At 47.3% G+C, this 14718-nt stretch overlaps 1 protein-coding gene across 1 annotated transcript in view; it reads right to left on the bottom strand.

Moving 5' to 3' along the window:
* The window catches only part of KCNG4 (potassium voltage-gated channel modifier subfamily G member 4), a 114441-nt gene that overhangs the window by 62945 nt on the left and 36778 nt on the right, over positions 1-14718 (bottom strand). Inside the window, exon 2 of the mRNA XM_063945718.1 lies at positions 13472-13619. The gene's annotated coding sequence lies outside the window, so the exon portion shown is untranslated. The remainder of the gene's footprint in view (positions 1-13471; positions 13620-14718) is intronic.

The raw sequence follows: 14718 nt of genomic DNA, 5'->3' as shown, positions 1-14718 counted from the left end.
TATTCTATATGTCTTAGAGACAGCGTTAGTTGAGAAAAGATGTACATTGCAGAGTATATCGTACGAGTATTCTGCTATATCCTCCGGTCTGTGACCGCGCTGTTATATATATATATATATATATATATATATATATATAACTCCAGTGCAGCTTTATCGTAATAATAATTTCTGCATTGCATGTGACTGTGTGTGTGTCTGTATCTGCTGTGTGGCTTCACTTTCAGTGTTTCCCAGATATAACTGTCACTATATTCTGTACCCTGGGCTAGGTGCGTTTGGGTCTTACAATATAGTCATACACAGTATTTATATATCAATATAAATATATTTCTACTGTGTTACAGTCACGTTATACCCTGTTTTATTCCACAGGTGTTTGTTAAATTTGTCTGGCTTATTAATCATACTGTGTTTGCCAATTTGTTGCATATATTATGTCTAACAGAAAGGGCTATACATCTGTGGAAGCTCCTGCATCATGCAGGGCATGCTCCAAGGATTTATCAGAGGGGGAAGTGTTGTACGATGGTCTGTGTACTACTTATCATGCACCTCCCAGTCAGTCCGCAGCTCCTGCATCTAGTCAGGAGCCACCATGGGCAGCGTTCACTACCCTGCTGAGTACTCTGGTGGAATGCCTTGCGCCCCCTATGGGACCACCTGTGCTCCCTAAGGGACCACCCGTGCCATTACCATCACAAATTGTCCCTATGGTTAACCTGCCTTGGGCGGAAAATTTGTCTAACCAACTGCAGCAACTAAACCAGTCTCTGGTTAGACAGGAGTCTACCCTAGGTCACTCCCGTGTCCCTGGGCCCTCTAAGCGGGCTGCTTCCTCGTCACAGTCTACAAACCTCTCTGATGTCTCATCTGAAGAGGAGGGGGAGCATATTGTCCTGTCCGACACTGAATCCTGTGTTACTGATGAGGAATCTCCCTTACAAATTGATGTCCCTGTCTTGGTGATTGCTATTAAGCATATCTTTCAAATCACAGATGAGGAGGATTCCACTGCTGTGGCATAGAAAATTGATAAGTTTAAACCGCAGAAGGTGGTTAAAACTGATTTACCTCATTCTGATCATTTAGTGGACATCAGGCGGGAACCCTGGTCTAATTCAGGAAAGAAATTACCTATACCCAAATGGGCCTTGGCTCGCTACCCTCTCCCTGCAGAGTTGTGTAATAATTGTGAGACTCCACCGCCGGTGGATTCTCATGTCACCCGCTTTGTGGTGTCATCCACTCTGCCTGTCACCACTGTCATCTCACTGAGGGAGCCGACAGATAAGCGTGTGGAGGGATGCCTGAAATCTGTGTACTCCCTTACAGGGGCTATCCATAGACCCATGATAGCTGCCTCTTTGACTGCAAAAAGTATTGAGGCGTGGCTTCACGCGTTAGAGGAGGAGCTGCCCAAGGATATTTCTGAGAATGCCAGACAATACCTGTCTCACATTACCACCACCATTTATTATATTCAGGAGACATCCTCTGAGGCGGGAGTATTGGCAGCCAAAGCGTTGGCTACGTCTGTCCTGGTGCGCCGTATACTGTGGTTGAGGTCGTGGAAAGTAGACCTGGACTCCAGAAAGACTTTGGAGGTCCTCCCCTTCACTGGGGACATTTTGTTCGAGGAAGACCTAAATAAAATTATGTCTGAACTGGAAGCTGCTAAGACAGTTTTTTTCCCAACTACTAATCCTTCTGCACAGAAGGCAAAGGGTACCACTTTTCGCTCCTCTCGGCCTCAAGGGAATGCAAAAGGTCAGTCATACCCGAGACAATCTCATGCTCCCAAAACCACCAAGCACAAGACGAAACAGTCCTGGTAAGCCCGTCAGCCTGCTGCAAAACATGACAAGCCTGCTGCATGACGGGGCGGGCCTCCCCCTAGGGGGCCCCAGGGTGGGAGTCTGACTTCTACAGTTCGCCCAGGTCTGGCTAAAGAACGGTTGTAGGATCCTCCTGAGTACAGGAGTGGTTGTGCAGGTACCTCAGTCTCAGAACCCAATGGGGCTTTCCAGCCTATACACAACCTCAAATCTCTGAACAAGTTTGTGAGAGTATCCAAGTTTCGTATGGAAACACTGCGCTCAATTGTGTTGGCTATGGAACCCGGAGACTATATGGTATCCCTGGATATACAGGATGCATATCTGCATATTCCTATTGCCATATTGCATCAGCAGTTCCTGCGGTTTGCTATTGGTGACCTTCACTACTAATTCCAGGCTCTGCTATTTGGACTGGCTACGGCTCCTCGAATCTTCACCAAGGTAATGGCCTTGATGACGACCCACCTCCATCAATAGGGAATCAGAATCCTCCCATATTTGGATGACCTGCTGATTCTGGCAAATTCTCACAAAGTCCTCCTCAATCATTTGCACTTGACGGTGGATTTCCTGCAAGCCCATGTGTGGCTCATAAATTGGAAGAGCATGGTGCACCTAGAAGCACTCTTGGACACACACAGTCAGAGACTGTTCCTGTCTCCAGACAAAGTCCTGAAACTTCAGGACAGGATAAGACACTTCATTCGTTGCCTAAGAGTGTTGATACACTAAGTGATGCAAGTCCTGGGCCTGATGGTGTCGTCTTTCATCATGGTGGAATACGCTCACTCGGACTTCCGGTGGGCGGGCCATCCAGCATGGCTGCTTTTAACATGAGCTCCGTCTGGCAGGCTGAGAATCTTTAGACATCCTCCTGCAATTTACCCCTCACTCTCCTGAGAGACCCATCCTGCTATTCCCTGAACTGTGGAGAACTCGGAGATACCCTGCACGAGTGGCTACAGTATTGTATGCCCCCGGAATTCGGCCCTCAAAGAGACGGCCTGCATGAATGCCGGTGAGCTGACTGGCGCGAAAAGTGCTACCCCGTGTCCTGATGTCCCAGCCCCTGTCGTTGGCTCTGAGACTCTCCCATACCTGCTGTTCCTCGGTGAGGACAATTGCATGCTGTGACCGGGTAGATACGTGGACTAGCCGAGGCAGACTGGAGACTCCTGCTTCCCTGCGACCGCCTGTTTGACCAGCCGGTGGGCGCGTGTGGAGGTTTCCGCGGCTGCCCGCGACGTGGAGCCGGGACGGTGGTGACCTGTGGCTGGGCGACCCCTGCATTCACCCCAACCTCTCCGGCCTTTGTTCCCCTGGCAGTGTTAAAGGACCCAGGAACGGACCTGACGCGGCGGAGCGGTAGACGTCTTCCGCGACTGGAGACGGGCGTGTGACGGCGGAGGACTCAGGGAGACGCCTGCCTGCTACAGCGCGGTGGACGCCGGCTACGCCTGAGGCCAGGGGACGACTGCCAGGCGCAGTCTGATCGCGGGAGGGGGTGAGCGGCATTTGTGCCTGACGTCCGGGGGGGGGGGGGGGATCCGCCACTGCCCCTGCCCCTCTACTGCCTTCTATTTCCCGACCTTACTCCCAAGCCCAGTGACTCTGACTCCTGGAATCTTACTGAAACACCAGCTGGACTCACTGGTCATCCTGCGGTGGTCAGACAGCGGAGGGGAGACTGTTGCAGAGGGCTGTATCTGTGCCCCAGACTGCTGGGGTGCCTTGGAAGAATTGCTGGCGTGCCCCCCCCCCTCCCCTCCCCCCCCTCCCCTCTCCTCCCTTTTATTTATCTATTACCTGCAGCTTTGAAAGAGGGGCTTTGTCTCTGTGTGTTTTGCTGCAGCTAACCCTGCATTGGCAGCTGGGAGGACTATTAGCAGTAACTTTGAATGTGTCACTAGCTGCATGGTTCTGATACTGGGACTACAATCTCCCTGGTGACTTTGTGTGGATCCCTCTTTATTTTATTAATGCTAGCTGGTTAACTACCTCCTCCTAGCCTTTTTCTTACTTACACACACTCTCTTATTATTGTTTGTAACTCTACTTCTCGCTTACTTTTCTGCTTTTTCTTCCTCTTTTTTTTTTTCTGTATGCCCACCCTCACTACAGGAATACGCTCACTCTCGCCCTCTTCAACGGTTGATCCTGTCAAAGTGGAATGGCCTACCTCATCGGATCAGGTACCAGATGGTCTTGTTAACTCTGTAGGTTCGTCTGTCGCTGTCCTGGTGGCTCCAGGAACAGCAGTTGTGCAGGGGCCGTCCAATCTGGATCCCCAACTGGGTCCTACTGACTACGGACACCAGTCTGTGGGGATGGGGGGCAGTGTTGGAGCAACACTCGTTTCAGGGTCATTGGACCAAGGAGGAATCACTCCTTCCGATCAACATTCTGGAGCTGAGGGCAGTGTTTAATGCACTACCCCTTGCCCTACCTCTAGTACGGAACAGGCCTGCTCAGATACAGTCAGACAACGCCACCACGGTGGCATATATAAACCATCAAGGCGGTACTCGAAGCCGCATGGCAATGATGGAAGTGTCAAAAATCCTTTGTTTGGCGGAACGTCATCTGCCAGCCATTTCGGCAGTGTTCATTCTGGGCTTCCTAAACTGGGAAGCAGACTTCCTCAGTCGCCAGGACGTTCACTCCGGAGAGTGGAGCCTTCATCCAGAAGTCTTTCAACTCCTGGTGGACAGGTGGGGTCTACCAGATATAGACCTCATGGCTCTCGACACAACCACAAGGTTCCGGTCTTCGGATAACGGACCAGGCATCCTCAGGCAGCGTTCGTGGACACACTGGCAGTTCCGTGGAACTTTCGGCTGCCTTACATATTCCCTTCGGTGTCACTCCTGCCCCGGGTACTGCAGAAGTTCAAACAAGAAGGAGGAATGCTAATTCTAGTCGCTCTGGCAGGGCCCAGACGGCATTGGTTCTCAGATCTGCAGGGCCTGTCGACAGGGTGGCCCCTTCTACTTCTTCAGCATCAAGACCTCCTCGTACAGGGCCCTTGTCTCTATCCAGACCTGGCTAGACTGGCTTTGACAGCATGTCTCTTGAAGCATCACTCCTGAGGGCCAAAGGATTTACTGAGGCGGTTATTCAAACTATGCTGAAGGCCCACAAACCGGCCTCTGCCCGGATTTATTACAGGGTTTGGCATTCTTATTTCACCTGGTATGCCGATAAGAATTATGACGCTGGTAGATTTAAAACGTCCAGAATTCTGGCTTTTCTGCAAAGAGGCTTGGATTTAGGTCTTCGTCTGGCCTCCCTCAAGTTTCACATATCTGCCTTTGTCGGTTTGGTTTCAGCGCAAGATTGCCTCTATACATGATGTTCATACATTCACTCAGGGGGGTAAATTTACTAAGATTCGTGTTTTCCCGTTTGAGGTCAAAGTTCAATCACGAATGACATCGAAAGTGTAAATATGCAACTTTTTGAATTGATTACGACTAATTTACTAAGCTGCCGTATTCTGCATTTTCGGGTTTTCCGATGTCGATGTCATTCGTGTTTTTTTTGGCAGTGTTTTACGTGAGTGACTTGTAAAACACTGCCGACTTTAATACAATGAATCTCGGCCGGATCTGAGAGATCCGTGCTGGGCTTCATTGCGCACTTTGTTTAACAAAAAAATAAAGTTTAAATGTAAAAAAAAAATTGCGTGGGGTCCCCCCTCCTAAGGCAAACCAGCCTCGGGCTCTTTGAGCCGATCCTGGTTGCAGAAATATGGGGAAAAAATGGACAGGGGTTCCCCCATATTTAAGCAACCAGCATCGGGCTCTGCGCCTGGTCCTGGTTCCAAAAATACGGGGGACAAAAAGAGTAGGGGTCCCCCGTATTTTTGAAACCAGCACCGGGCTCCACTAGCTGGACAGATAATGCCACAGCCGGGGGTCACTTTTATACAGTGCCTTGCGGCCGTGGCATCAAATATCCAACTAGTCACCCCTGGCCGGGGTACCCTGGGGGAGTGGGGACCCCTTCAATCAAGGGGTCTCCCCCCCCCCAGCCACCCAAGGGCCAGGGGTGAAGCCCGAGGCTGTCCCCCCCATCCAATAGGCTGCGGATGGGGGGCTGATAGCCTTTGTGAAAAGTGATTGATATTGTTTTTAGTAGCAGTACTACAAGGCCCAGCAAGCCTCCCCCGCAAGCTGGTACTTGGAGAACCACAAGTACCAGCATGCGGCGGAAAAACGGGCCCGCTGGTACCTGTAGTACTACTACTAAAAAAATACCCCAATAAAGACAACACACACACACCTTGACAGTATAACTTTAATACATCCATCCACACCTCCATATACACATACTTACCTTATGTTCCCACGCAGGTCGGTCCTCTTCTCCAGTAGAATCCATGGTGTACCTGTAGAAAAAATTATACTCACATAATCCAGTGTTTTCGGCTCCTCGGTAAATCCTTTTGTAATCCACGTACTTGAAAAAATAAAAAAACGGATACCCGACCACGAACTGAAAGGGGACCCATGTTTTCACATGGGTCCCCTTTCCCTGAATGCCAGAAACCCACTCTGACTGATGTCTAAGTGGGTTTCTTCAGCCAATCAGGGAGCGCTACGTTGTAGCACCCTCCTGATCGGCTGTGTGCTCCTGTACTGTCTGACAGGCGGCACACGGCAGTGTTACAATGTAGCGCCTATGCGCTCCATTGTAACCAATGGTGGGAACTTTCAGGTCAGCGGTGAGGTCACTTTCGGTCAACCGCTGACCACAAAGTTCCCACCATTGGTTACAATGGAGCGCATAGGCGCTACATTGTAACACTGCCGTGTGCCGCCTGTCAGACAGTACAGGAGCACACAGACGATCAGGAGGGATCCATACTACATACACCGTTAAAATCTCTTCCGGCTTGCGGTTCATAACCAGGAAGTGACGTATCGCGAGAGAACACAGCTACGGTCACTCTGGTTTGGGAAAGATCTATGCGTCGCCAGGAAGGACCGCGGTGTTTGCGGTCCGTAACCAGGAAGTGACGTATCGCGATGGTCCGAAGCCGGGATCACAGATTGAAAACAGCATACCCGGAGTGATTGAATGAACAGCATATAAGAACTGTATAAGAAGCGGTGAACGTGCGGTTGCTATGACAAAGTAGTAGCCAATCATACAACAGTATATTGCTAAGAATTATGGGTATGGAGGAAATTTCAAGTTGTGGAGAACAGGAAAGGATGGAATGGGTTTGTTTATAATAGAGTGAATAGAGATAGCGACGGAGTCTGTGATACCTAACAAGTTTTATATATAACCAATTTAGAAAATAAAATGAATAAAACTATAGATATATTATTTGTTTTACCAACTATTGTATAAAATGAGATCAGTTATAGTATTTGTTAAGTAAGCATTGTATAGAGGTACATATTTTATATGAATTGAGACTGTTTAAAAGGAAAAAGTATACGATTGGCAGATGAGATCAGGTGACCATGGTATAGGGTATAAAAACCCCAGTGTTTTGTTTGACTCTACACCCTGAGGAAGGAAGGCATTCCGAAACGCGTTGGTGTTCTGGGGATTCCCTGATAGCTGTTTTCCACTCCTATCTACCTTATCGGCTTGAAGTTTTTTCGTTAACATCTTGGAGAAACACTTTATCACAGACCGGTCCCGGGAATGGTATGGTGAGGAGTGTTGTCTCCTAAAGGAAATCCTTCTATAAGCCTTTGGGGTTTAGAGTGGAACAAAACATCTTTCAGCTAGATCAGGAAGAATTACATTATTTTGCATGTTTTTATATGGACTATTTTTTATGGAAAAATAAATAGTTTTTATGAACCTTGGGTCACGTCTGCTTGGTGGAGAATACGTGGACTAAAGAAACCTTTTGGTGCATATAGGGCTTTACAGCCCAGGTGAGTGTCATTTCATATGTGTTTATATATGGCTATTGGTGGAAGATAAACAACGACCAATCAAAAGAAACCTTTATGTGAATGCATCTCACTAAGTTCTGGTCATCAAGAATTATTTGGATCATCTAGCAGCGCTTGAGGACCGCTCTCCATTGTTTTGTGTATATGTTTCGAACGAGTTTGGTGCTCTTGTGAGTGGATCTAAGCAGCAGCTAGAAGGGCGCAAGTCACCACATTTTTCTATAGTTGGCCTGGCCCTTGGGTGGCTGGGGGGGGGGACCCCTTGATTGAAGGGGTCCCCACTCCCCCAGGGTACCCCGGCCAGGGGTGACTAGTTGGATATTTGATGCCACGGCCGCAAGGCACTGTATAAAAGTGACCCCCAGCTGTGGCATTATCTGTCCAGCTAGTGGAGCCCGGTGCTGGTTTCAAAAATACGGGGGACCCCTACTCTTTTTGTCCCCCGTATTTTTGGAACCAGGACCAGGCGCAGAGCCCGATGCTGGTTGCTTAAATATGGGGGAACCCCTGTCCATTTTTTCCCCATATTTCTGCAACCAGGATCGGCTCAAAGAGCCCGAGGCTGGTTTGCCTTAGGAGGGAGGACCCCACGCAATTTTTTTTCAGAAAATTTATAACATTTCCCCCCCGTTCCCACTGAAAAACATGCACGGATCTCATGGATCCGTGCATGCCTATACAAACACGGGATAAAAAAGCAGGTCTGTTTTTTTTTAGCACTTTTTCACGATTTGTATTTTATCACGGCAGTGTTTGGCTATTGTCGGCAGTGTTTGTGTTTTGCACTTTTTAGCAAATTCCCGATTTCTAGCAAATTGCAGGTGTATTTAACCGATGGTGTATTGATTCGTGATTTTTTCCTAGGACTTCCAAGATATTACGAATGCCCTCATCACTGCCGTGATTTTTGCTTAGTAAATTACCGAGATGACACTTTGATGAAAAAACGGCATCTCAGTCAAAATCGGGACCTTAGTAAATATACCCCAGGGTGTTCTACGTATTCAGCCTCCCTCCTGTGGCTTCATGGGATCTGTCTGTTGTGCTGAATGTCCTGCAAGAGTCTACCTTTGAACCTCTTGAGTCGGTGTACCTATAATGGCTCACGGCCAAGGTCTTGTTCTTGCTGGCTATTGCCTCTGCAAGATGGGTGTTGGACTTAGGAGCTATGTCCTGTCGTCCACCCTTTCTGATTTTTCACCGTGACCGGGCAGTTCTACGAACTCTACCAGGTTATTTGCCTAAGGTGGTGTCATCATTTCACCTTAACCAAGAGATTGTGGTTCCGGCCTTCATCTCTTCAGACTTGTCAACCAAAGAACTTCTTTGGATGTGGTTAGGGCTCTCCATGTCTACGTGGAGAGGACTGCCTCTATTAGGCGGTCAGATGCCCTCTGTGTCCAGTTTGGTTTCCACAAACGTGGCTGGCCTGCAAACAAGCAAACCTTGGCTAGATGGATTAGAATGGTGATTGCACAAGCTTATGTGCAGGCTGGACTCCCAACTCCTGCTGCAATTAAGGCCCATTCTACCCGGTCTGTTGGACCTTCTTGGGCGGCTCGCCATGGTGCGTCCTCAGAACAATTGTGAGAGGCAGCTACGTGGTTCTCAGTGAACACGTTTCTTTAGTTCTATGCCTTTGATACCTTTGCCTCCCAGGATGCTTCCTTTGGACGCCGGATTCTCACATCCGCTAAGGCGCATCCCCTCCCTTGAGGAACTGCTTTAGGACATCCCTGATGTTTCCCTGTGGAAACCTGTGTATCCTGCTGCAGAAAAGAAGTGTTATGGTAGACTTACCATTGTTAACACTTTTTCTGCGTAGTACACAGGGTTCCACAGGGTGCCCACTCTGACGCACTTAGCTTCTTTGGGTTTGTATGGCATTAGCCACTGGTACTTTCTCCTGTCATGAGAATGTGTTCTTAAGTGACTAACTACTGCCTTCTCCCTTGCCTGCTCCTGCATTGGACTGGTTATCGAAACTGAGCTCTCAGTGCCTAGAGGCGGGGTTGTAGAGGAGACCCCTATGCATCCTGGGACAGCTAAAGCTTTACCTTTTGGTGCCTTTGGATCAAGATCCACTCTACACCCTGATGTATCCCTGTGGAACCCTGTGTACTTCGCAGAAAAAGTGTTAACGATGGTAAATCTACCATAACACTTCTTTTATATACATGTTTTAACCATTTAACTGGCATTTTTATGATTGAATTAGGTCAAGAACATATATTTAAAACTCATCCAAAATGATATTATAAAAAATAAAAATAAATAAACATTTGTAAAATATAGTTTCTTTCAAATATCGGAACATCTCGGCTATCGACATCGGAATCATCACAACTTATCCGAGCAGCCGCCAGGTACACAGTGGGGGTCTGATGGGTAAGTTTACATTTCCCGGACGGCTGCTCCTCTGTGCAGCCGCTGGGAGGGGGTCCTGCTGTGCTGACTGATCAGCAGTGATCGGTATCACGTCAGACACTGGGGGTGGGTACAGAAGACTATCTTCCGGCAGCCGTCCATTCTGCGTTTCTGACTTGTTGTATTGTTTGCGACCAGGTCAGATAACGCACAGCCTGGTGTGGTCACAAATGATTCAACCACGCCAGGCAAGTGGTTAATGATGCAGTGCTTGCAGGCATAATCGCTGAGTTACTTACAGTGAGGATCTCTGGTAAGTAGTAAAGTGTGAAAGAAGATGTAGAGGGCTGAGTGTGGGAGGGCAGCGGGGAGGAGCTGGTGGAAATTAAGGGGGTCATTCCGAGTTGATCGATTTTGGCCGAAGGGAGCTAATCCGCACATGCGTATGCACCGCAATGCGCATGCGCGTCGTATAAGTACAAAGAGCTTTGTGGTTTTGCACAGGTTCTAGCGACGCTTCCAGTCGCGCTGGCGGACGCAAGGAGATTGACAGGAAGTGGGAGTTTCTGGGTGTCAACTGACCGTTTTCTGGGAGTGTTTGGAAAATCGCAGGCGTGGCCGGGCGTTTGCTGGGCGGGTATCTGACGTCAATACCGGGACCTTCGTCTTAGCAGTCATCGCACAAAATAAGAAACTACAGGGCTGGTCTTGTTCTGCACAAAATGTGTTTGCTGCTGCTCGGCGTTCGCACTCCTGCAAAGCGAAAATACACTCCCCCGTGGGCGGCGACTGTGCGTTTGCACAGCTGCTAAATGTAGCTAGCGAGCGATCAACTCGGAATGAGTGCCTAAGGGGGTAATTCAGACCTGATCATAGCAGCATATTTGTTAGCAGTTGGGCAAAACCATAGGGTAAATTTACCAATGTGGGAGTTTTTTTTAGAACTGCTGATGTTGCCCATAGCAACCAATCAGATTCTACTTAACATTTGTCTAGCTGCTTCTAGAAGATAATAGATACAATCTGATTGGTTGCTATGGGCAACATCACCAGTTCAAAAAACTCCCACCTTAGTAAATTTACCCCCATGTGCACTACAGGTGTGGCAGATACAACATTTGCAGAGAGAGTTAGATTTGGCTGGGTTATTTTGTTTCTGTGCTGGGCGTCCCCCCGCATGTCAGGGAAGTTGATCGTAGCTGTGCTAAATTTAGCACAGCTACGATCAACTCGGAATGACCCCCATGGTTTTGCCCATTAGAGAAAAATGTTGCTGCTGCGATCGGGTCTGAATTAGTCCCATAAGCACAGCTAAATCAGTCTTCAATAGACAGTTTGTAAATTGTGCTGTCCCCCTCCCAGTATTATAGGCACGCCACCATGGGTGATCAGACAAAACTGGAAGTTGGAAAATTCTGATCTGGTTTTGTTTATTTAAATATTTGGTTTGGAATTTGTATCAGTCTGAAAGATATTTCCATTGATGGGTCTGAATCAGTCAATTAAAGCACTAATACGTGCAATTACATTAAACTCCTGACCTTTATATAGTTCATTAGAACTCCGTAGACTTCTCTCATGCAGACCGTATTTCCCATTTATCTGGCTCCCAGTTTACTGACCTCTAGTGAGTACGGCTGAGATGTACTGTACCACGTCTGGCTTGATGTGGTTAATGCGAGGGATGAATACAGTAAAATGGTTTCTCTGCATTAATACAATCTATCTGATATGTCAGGCAAGAGTGGCAGAAAGAATAGAGGCTTTCATACATTCATATACATAATGGCCAAGTCTGTAATGGCCAGGGACACTCTGCTGCTGGGACAGTGCGTAGTATACATGATTTACAATCCTCCATATAATTTTACTAATGTTCATTATAAATAATTTTCTTCTATATACGTCAGGCAGGCCCAGAAAATAAGAATAAATCATGAATATTGCATTTAGGATACAAATAAGAAGAATTGCTCTGTGCAGAGGGATAGAACAGGAACATCTTCCAAGGTCAGGATGCCTCCAAATGGCGCGGCTTCCAGTGACTATAACGACGTCTAGACTGTGACTCTGCTATAATAATAATGTGCCATAAGAATTCAGTTCACACAGTATTTAATAGTATATATTACTTTACCTAATAACAGGGAGGCAGTGAAATAATTCTTCCTTATGCTTAAGGTAATTCCCAACCGTAAAATATTCGAGAAAGCAAATCAATTCTAGTTGCGCTACTGGGCCTGACTGTCTACCTGGCACACATCATGGAGCTAACTCACAGTATGCCTTTACGCCAATTGAAGAGCCACCTCTGCTTACAGTGTTTTCTGTGACCTAGGTCTGTGGGTCTAAGTGGACGTTTGCATTGTGAAAACAGGAATATCATATTAAAGTCCATCTAGCCACCATCCATCAACCACCATGCATTCGAATAGATTACCATCTATCTGGTCCAACCAACCACTATCCATAATCAACTACCATTCATCTGACCAGCATCCTTCCACCACAATTTTTTCAACAACCGTCTGATGACCATCCACCCACCACCATCATTCATCAACCTTTCGCCATCAGTCACCATCTTTCCAACCACTATTCAAAACATAGGTTGAACTTGATGGAAAATTGTCTTTTTTCAACCTCAGCAACTGTGTTACTATTCATCCATCAACCACCATCTGTCTGGCCCCCATTCATCCACCAAAATCCATTAGTCACCATCCAACTGATGATGATCATCCATCTGGTCACTACCATCGATCTGACCACTATCTACAGATGTGTCCTCTTACATCCCTCCTGCAGAAACGCTAAACAGCCCTTAAAGTCGCGCCATGACTTGGCGGAACTCGGTAGTGACAAGCATCGTTTTTTGCACTTGCTACGCGAAAATGTGTCTTACTCATAAAATAATACAAAAAGATGCATCTTTTTTTGTGAAAAAAAATCACAAAAAAAGACGCTCAGCGCTATCGATTCACACGGAATTCACGCATTATGCGTAACGTGACTTATAGCACACGGAACAAAGATGTAAGAGGACACATTAGTATCCATCCAACCTCCATCCATCCGTCTACCATCTATACGACCACCATACATACACCACTATGCATCTGATAACTATCCATCAACCAATATCCAACCAACCAACCTTCGTACTCTGTGAACAGCTCCCTAAACCTCCAGCTAAACATGAATCACCCGCTGATAGCACCACGTCCCACTCACCTTCTAATCACATTCCAACAAAATATTTGCATGCTGGTGAATATCCCCATCATTATTGATGTCAGATGCCCCAACCAGCTCTTTCCGTGTACTCCCAATCCGTACCTTTGATGGGCCGCCATGTGGTTCTGCACAGCACAGAGAAGACCTTAGTTTCTCCTTTCATAAATGACTCTTAATATCGGCCAATGTCTCCAGGGGCTGGTTCTTCCCTCATACTCCACCAGTGGTCTGGTAAGAGCCTAAGAGGAGACTAAAAAAAGAAGAGCTAGATGTCATACGCCTGATGCCTTTTTACTCTAATGAGACGAACTGCAACATTTAATTGGATCTAATTCATGTAATATATTACCACTTGCATCCTGATGACAGCTTTCCTATAAATATTGATTTTTGTTAATGTAATCAATGCGTTAATGTAATCAAGGCCTTGATTACTGGTGCGTGGACTGTACCATTTCTAGAATTTGGTAATGAACCAGAATTTGTTTGTGATGACACGATTCAGGCATTACACGTTGGAGAAGATCTTTCCCTTCTTATTTCACCGCCTCCTTCTGCCAATGCAGATCAGAAACCGGTGTTTCATACAGTAACTCAATGAACAGAAGAGAGATGGGAAACAAATCAAATATATCAGTTACATACTGTAATTCCTCAGTAACGGGTGCCAATCACTGGCAGTGGCGCCAAGAGGGGGGGGGGGGTGCAAATGACCTGGGCCCAGGTCTGATGGAGGGGCCCAGGTCCATGCCTCCTGTGATTAGGCCTTGCCCCCTGAAAAGTACCTGGGCCCAGTCAGGCTCTCTACTGCCCTGGCTTGGAGGCATGTCATGCTCCTGTGAGTGGGTGCTTCTCATGTGCTAGACACCCCCCCAAAGAGGTGTGGCTATGCCCCCAGCATCCTGTGGCCACACCCCCCGCAGGGGGGCCCAGGAAGTTGTTGTACTGGGGCCCAGGATTTCTCTTGACAGCCCTGATAACGAGGTACTACATGCAGGTGACCATGCCTTAGTGGGCACAAAAGGGGCACCAGACCTCACTGAAACACAATAATGTCTTTCATAATTGCCATTAATTAAATGTCTTCCTTGTCCATTATTATTGAGACCATATAGGAGATGATGGAGCATAGTATCAGCCTCTTTCTCATGATCTGTAAAGGGGATTTTGCAATAGTTATCATACCTCACTTACATGATGTCATGGGGTGGGTGGAGCTGGTTAGTCCATTCCCATTAGGTGTGTAAACAGAGTTGTTGTTGCTTGGAGCTGGATGTAGTGTCAGGATCCTGGCAGTCAGGATCCCAACGGGCACAATCCTGGTAGCACAGTCACGATGCTCAGAATGC

This window comes from Pseudophryne corroboree, chromosome 11 (genome assembly GCF_028390025.1).
Source record: "Pseudophryne corroboree isolate aPseCor3 chromosome 11, aPseCor3.hap2, whole genome shotgun sequence".
NCBI lineage: Eukaryota > Metazoa > Chordata > Amphibia > Anura > Myobatrachidae > Pseudophryne > Pseudophryne corroboree.
This window is presented reverse-complemented; position numbering and strand designations above follow the sequence as displayed.